A 7,244-nucleotide genomic window follows, 5' to 3' on the forward strand; every position below is an offset into this window, starting at 1 on the left:
ACATAAATCAGGTTTGGTTAAAAGCGGTTTGTTATAAATATCAAGACAGCTTTATCACTATTTTTTATTTATTTTTTATTTTTAAAATGCTTATTGTTGAGAGTATTACAGCTGTCCCCTTTTCCCCCTCCCCATTTTCCTCCTTCATCCAGTTCCTTCCCCACCAAGGCCTTCACCACCCTATTGTCTGTGTCCGTCGGTAATGCATATAAGATCTTTGATTAATCTCTTCCCGCTCCCCACCCCTCTTCCCTCTGAGATTCATCAGTCTAATTCCATGTTTCCATGCCTCTGATCCTATGTTATTCATCAGTTTATTTTGTTTATTAGATTTCTTGTTTGTTTATTTTGATTTTTAGATTCAATGGTTGGTAGATACGTATTTATTGTCATTTTATTGTTCATACTTTTTTTTTCAGAACAAGGGCTGGTTTGATTTTCTGACAATGTTTTTTTTATATAAAACAAAGATAAAACACATCTCAACCCTACCATCTGCCGCATGCCTTGTCTCTACAAGATGCATGCTAGACCCTAAGACCAAGCAGCAGAGAGTCTTTGGGAGCATGTGGTCGGGAGACATAGAAAAAGCAGACCTCAGGGAAGCCTGGGCAAGCCCAAAGCTGAGACACACTCCTGAACACCAGAGCAGTCCTTGTCTCTTCACATCCTCATATGTCTTCTTATTCACAACATTCCCACTGGAGTCTTCATACTCTTCCTCAGTGTCAGGCTGCCACCGTTCCGATGGCTTCTGCAGCTTCAGCTTGGCCCACAGCGAGACAGCATCTTCAACCTGCGTCACCTTAGCGAGTGGGCTGTGTTCGGGATGCCCAGACACCTCATGCCATGAGCATGACGCCATTCAGCAAAGTGCCGCTGGGAGACCTTGGGGCCCCGGTAGGCGTAGTTTCCGCAGACCTCACAGTTGTGTAGCTGATGTTCAGGCCGTGGAATTTGTACAACCAGCAGGGAACGGGTTTGCCGTCCCAGCCCAGGGGCAGGTGTTTGGGGTTGTGAATGATCTCGTTCTCTTCATCTTCACTTTCGCTCTCACAGATCTGCTCTTCCTCTTCTTCTTCTCGCTCTTCTCCTGTCCTTGCCTACTTGCATTGGGCATTTTCATAATTGAGATCTCGTTGTTCCCCAAGAATCTCTACATATCGTAGATCTGGGCTTCGAGGAAAGCAATGTCTTTGTTCCTCTCAGTGTCTCGCTTGGTGCCCTTTGGCTTGGGGTTTTTGGCGAACAGGGAGGTGTCCAGCGCCTCCAAGGACTTCCCTTTGGTGCTGAATAGCCTCTGGGCTTGCTCCTCTGGGGTCCCGCCACACTTCAGGCCTAAAGCTAAGAGTGCAGATTTCAATCTGTCCAGACCCAGGGAGGCCAACTCCTCCCAGGAGGAGAAAGCAGAGAGGTCAAGATGGGCTCCAGCATGTGTCAGGGCACTGCCTGTCTCTTTTGGCCATCCGGGAAAGTTACCATTCTCCCACTTCTTCTCAAAGTCATTTTGAATCTTCCCCAAAAGTTCATTCTGATCTTGGAGGGACTTCACTCTACCTGTGTAATCCTGAAGGTACTCAAGCAGCATCTCCAAGTATCTCTTGTACTCTGCATTCTTCCTTTCTTTAGGAATGTCAAATAATTGGTCAAAGATAGACAGGTATGTGATATAATCCAGCTTCTCAGGGGCCTTCAGGTTAATGTATTTGAGGCAACAGTCATGGAGATCTAGATAACGCCTGTATCCCTCTTCATCTGTGAACTCCACCAAATTTTGTGCTTCTTCACTTGGATTCTCTCGAGCCTTCAGAAGCTCCTCAAATTCCACTGACATTGGCACGCAGACCTCATTTGGGTGCTTCAAGTGGAATTCTTTTATTTGCTTGAGTCTGTTATAGAATTCAGCAAATTCATTGGGTCCTGAAATGGCATTAAGCTCCTCCTTGCGAAACCCATCCTTATCGTCATACAAATCCCTCAGGTTCCCACTGACTTCCATATACCTGACTTGCTTGGCCCGTGTGGAGTGGTAGGAATTGATCTGGTTCCGGAGTGTGGACTTCTTAGTGAGCATCTCTTTGGCCATGATGTCCATGAGCCGTTCCTTCTCCTCATGGAGCCACTGCTGCTCCAAAATTGTCTCCATCCTTTCTCTGCTGCCGAAACTCCAGATGCTGCTTGAGTACCTAAGGGTCCCTGTTCAGGTGCCAATTGTTGGGGTCCAACCCCAGCAGGTCCAGGGGTTCCCAAAGGTGTGGACAGAGTCGGCGAAGAAGGAATGACACGGAGACAGCGTTCAGTTGATCAGCAGCCTAGCCAGGATCTCTAGCCAGGATCTCCAGCCAAGTTCTTTTATTGTCTTGTTACATCTGTATTTATACCAGTTGATTTTAATCCTATCAATTTCTATTCCAAAGGTTAGGGCGTTTCTTATCTCCATTCCAGGGAGTAAAGATTATGTAGCTTAAGGGGTTTTATTCCCTCCCTAACTTCAGGGAAAAATCCCTACCTGTCGAAACAACCTTTTTCAGAGAGGTGACCTTGTTAAAACACATAGCGCCAAGAAGGGGAGCAAACATATTAAGATCAGTATGCCATATATGCCAGGTCCCTTGAAACATATGCTGTGCAGATGTTTCTTCCCTGCAGTGACTGTGTCAAGCAGCAAGGATGGACCGGCTTCCGGCATCCGCCCTCACCTGGAACTTCACATCTGTCCCCTGAGGCACCAGGCCAGCTGTGCCCTGGACCACCGCCCCTGTGGTGCTCTGATGGAGGCTGGGGTTCCCGGCTCCACATTGGACCAAAACTGCTTTCAGGCCCTGAGTTCTTGGGGTTGCAGCCGGGTATCCTAACTGGTGGGAGGGGTGGCCTAGAATTCCCGCCCATCAGGCCTGAGCCCTGGGGAGGGGCTGTTGGCTGGCTCAGCCCTAAGGTGTGCCCGGTGGGATCCCTCTCCCAGAGGCCTAGCCCGGTGCCTCCTCTCTTCCCATCCGTCTGCCCAAGGGGCAGAGGCCCTCCTGGGACAGGGACTGGATGGGCTGTGCCTGAGTGAAACGGTGACGTGCACTCACGGGAAATCACACCTTCTTATCGGAGACCTTGTCTCCAGTGACCCAGTTGGACCTTGTGAAAAGCGGTCCTCAGGGCATAGCATGTCTGCCTCCCGCCAGGCTGTTCCTCCTTGTCCGTCAGCCCTGGGGGTAGGAGGAGGGCTGGGCTGGCCTCCTTCGCAAACAGTCTGGCCTCATGGTGCGGACCACATGGACCACGCTGCAGCAATCGGGGGCCTGAGGAGCTGGCCCGGGCCGAAGTGAAGCTTTGGGACCTTGAACAGGTGTGGGGGAGGGTCCTCTCACCCAGTTTTGTGCCCAGGGCTGTGATCCGCTTGCCTTTGACTTTCCAGTGCCTGTTGACATTAGCAAACCTGCTTCATTCTCGGGTTAAAAGACAAGGAAGTTGCATTGTCACTGCTCTCCCTGCAGTTGCTGGTTGTCAGGTAATAATGAAGCCCAGGTGCTCCTGGAATTCAGCCTGGCTACTAAAGGGGTGCTGTGGCCGCCCCTCTTCAAACAGCCAGGTGTCCAGCTCAGGGCGTTTATTGCTTGCAGCCTACAGAGAGCAGAGCCGTGCTGTGGTGCCTGGGGATGGCTCTGGCCAGGCATGTGGCCTTTGCCCTGACTGTCTCTGATAAGGGCCAGTGTGCCCGCACCACAGGAGCTGAGGCCCGTGGATTCCAAACTCCTCCAGCCAGGATGTGTGGAGGTCAGGGCCGTGGTCAGGGAGCCCTGGCCTGTCCTGCACGGACGGGATTCCAGCTGCCACCTGTGACAAGAACTTACTCCTCAGTCCTATCACTGGGCTGAGGAAGGAGGTCAGAGTCCGAGGTCTGAACCCTCCAAGCCCAGAGGGAAGGAGGCAGGCGCTGGGGAGGGGAGTCCCAGGAAGGGCCTGCCCTGTCCCAGGGCTTCGTGCAGTGTCAAAGCCAGGGCTTGGGGGTCTGGGTTCTGGTTGGGGTTCTGTTCTTTTCCCCGTCTCACAAATTCGGGGAGCTTGAACCTGGATAAGAAAAAAAATAAGTATTTTCTCCGTCTCTGGCCCCAGCGGAGCCTTTCCTTCACTGTGGGTGCTGGGAGGGCCTGTGCGGGCGGGGACATCAGGGCTGCCTGCACGCAGCTCCCCCCGGTGGCTGGTTACCAGGTGGCACTAAGCCCCGGTGGTCTTCCTCATATTCTGGGACCTTTCCGTTTGTGCCTGTGAGTCCCGTGGACTGTTTTGGGCAGTGAACACCTGAGTCGGGTCCGCAGGCCCCACCACACTCGCAGGAGCGCCATCGAGACACGAGCCTCCTCTCCGGGAGGCCTCCCCTGCACAGTGTGGACCTGGATCTGGCAGCCGCTCTCCCTGTCCTCCAGGAGCTCACTTGTGTCCGGCCGTGAGCTCCTCGGGGCAGAGCCTGCATCTGCCTCCGTGCCAGCGCCAGACCAGGACCGCGAGGGCCAGGGCCCACTCCACACAGCCCGCCCGCCCACTCGCCCACACAGGGCCCACCGACGATCCAGGGCATTTAAGTGACTCATCGCAGCGCAGCCTCCTCAGCTGCTGACGTGCAGATCCTCGGAAGTGACTTCCATTCTCTGTTCATACTTTTATCCCTCCTCCTCCTCCTCCTCTTTTTCCTCCTCCTCCTCCTCCTCCTTCCTATTCTTAAATAATACCCTTCAACATTTCATGTAATACTGGTTTGGTGGTGATGAACTCCTTTAGCTTAATCTTGTCTATGAAGCTCTTTATCTCACCTTCAAGTCTAAATGATAGCTTTGCTGGGTAAAGTAATCTTGGTTGTAGGTCCTTGCTATTCATCACCTTGAATATTTCTTGCCACTCCATACTGGCCTGCAAAGTTTCTGTTGAGAAATCAGCTGACAGTCATATGGGTGCTCCCTTGTACATAACTAACTGCTTTTCTCTTGCTGCTTTTAAGATTCTCTCTTTGTCTTTAACCCTTGGCTTTTTAACTATGATGTGTGTTGGTGTGGCCTCTTTGGGTTCCTCTTGTTTGGAACTCTGCTCTTCCTGGATTTATAAATCTATTTCTTTCACCAGGTAGGGGAAGTTTTCTGTCATTATTTCTTCAAATAGGTTTTCAATATCTTGCTCTCTTTCTTCTCCTTCTGGAACCCCCATAATGTGAATGTTGGTATGTTTGAAGTTGTCCCAGAGGCTCCTTACACTATCTTCGTATTTTTTTTCTTTTTGCTGTTCTGATTGTGTTTTCATTGTTGTTGTTGTCGTTTTGCTTCCTCATATTTCAAATCATTGATTTGATTCTCGGAATCCTCTATCTCCTGTTGAGTCCTGTAAATTCTTCTTTATTTCAGTTAGTATATGCTTAATTTCTGACTGGTCCTTTTTCACGTCTTTGACATTCTCACTTAGATCCTTGAAAGTCTCACTAAGTCCCTTGATGCTCTCATTAATTCCCTTGAAGCTCTCATTAAGATTTTTGAGTAACCTTATAATCATTGTTTTGAACTCTGTGTCCAAGTGTTTGCTTGCTCCCATTTCTTTCATTTGTAACATGTTTCTTTGTCTCTGAATTTTGGCTGCTTCCCTGTGTTTGTTTCTATGTTGTTGGTAGAGCTATTATGTCTCCTGGAATTGGTAGAGTGGCCTTGTGTATTAGATGTCCTGTAGGGCCCAGTGGCACAGTCTCCCCACTCACCTTGGCTGGGCATTCTAGATGTGCCCCTGTGTGGGCTGTGTCCAGTCTTGTTGTTGTTGAGCCTTGATTGGTGTTGGTGTCACTGGAAGGAATTAAGCTCCAGGCCAATTGGCTGTGAGGACCAGCTGTGACTATGGTGGGAGAGCTGCTGTGCAGGAGACATCCCTATGGAGCAGGAATTGCTTCAATGTGACTTTGGTGCTCACTGAGTCTGCCCCTTGAGTGTGTTGCTTGTGGATGTGTAGAGTTATAATCTGGTTTGGTATGAAGCTATCCATGAGGTACACTGGCTCTAAGGCCTCCAGGGAGGTGCAAAGTCAGCCACTGCCTGGGGCCAGCCGGCAGGAGCTACAGAGAGATCTGCAGAAGGCTGCTACTTGTATTGCACTGGTGAAGTACCCAGAGGAGGCCCAGCTGTGAAGCAGGCAGGCTGGTGCTAGTGCCGGGTCTTTTATTGATAGGTTTGGGGCACACTGACTCCAGATGCTATTTGTTTAAGAGATTTTAGGAAAGTCTGAAGTATGAGCTCAGACAGGCCATTAATATGAAAAAGCAGCTGCAAACAGCTTGGATGAGGCTGTAAATTGGATGGGGAATCACCAGGGCATAGGGAACAGTGTGGGCCATGCTGATGGAAAATAAGATATGGCTGCCAGTCAGCTCTGCAATGGGGGAGGTCCCAGCACAGGAACAATGACCGCTGCAAGCATCCTTGTCTGGGAGAAAGCCGCCCCCAAGTTCTTGCCCTGATGTCGCATAGTTCAGTTCTTCCCCATATGTCCCTGGATCCCCCCAAAGCCACAGCCTGGCACTGGAGCTCAGAAAAAGTGAGACCATGTAAGTTTATGCACAGGCCCTTTAAGAGGAATACCTGGGGCTCCAGCAGCCTCTGTGTTACTCAGCCACAACACTGGTTTTTACAGCCTAAAGTTGAATTTTCTATGCCTGGACACAGCAAGGCTCCTCCACAGCCTCAAATAGAAAGATGTCTCAGGCTTAGGGGAGGCGAAGGGGCAGCAAGGAGGGCTGGGGCTGGGAGAGGGCCCTCCTTTGGCCTTGCATTTTTTGGGAGGTGAAAACAGCCAGGTAGGTGAGGGGTCTCTGAAAGCAGAGGAACCTGAGCCAGAGGAACCTGAACCTGGGCTGGGGGGCTGGTGTGTGGCTGGGACCCCATGATTCTCACAGGAGGCCTTGAAGATATCCCTCCTGATTATAAAAGTGCCACACATGGGTGTCAGACCAGCCATTCTTTGCCTCCGCCCCTCCTACCAGTCTCAATGTGCTTCCTTCTTTACTTCTCTAGCTGTAGGCCTTCCATTCAGCCAGCTTTCAGGCAGTTCTGGATGATGGTTGTCCTGTATTTTAGTTGTAATTTTAATGTGGTTGTGGGAGGTGGTGAGTATAGGTGTTTACCTACGCCACCACCTTGGTTCTTTATAATCTATCACTCCTATCATTTAGGAAACGTCAAAGGTTTTAGGGTCTCTGTGCAAGAATAGCAGATGAATATACTTATTAT

General features: G+C 50.3%; 1 pseudogene; it reads right to left on the bottom strand.

The window, feature by feature from the left end:
- Positions 1 to 415: 415 nt before the first annotated feature.
- On the bottom strand, positions 416 to 2,162 carry LOC132234384 (splicing factor 3A subunit 3-like; annotated as a pseudogene).
- Positions 2,163 to 7,244: the final 5,082 nt, after the last annotated feature.

This window comes from Myotis daubentonii, chromosome 5, assembly GCF_963259705.1.
Source record: "Myotis daubentonii chromosome 5, mMyoDau2.1, whole genome shotgun sequence".
Classification (NCBI taxonomy): Eukaryota; Metazoa; Chordata; class Mammalia; order Chiroptera; family Vespertilionidae; genus Myotis; species Myotis daubentonii.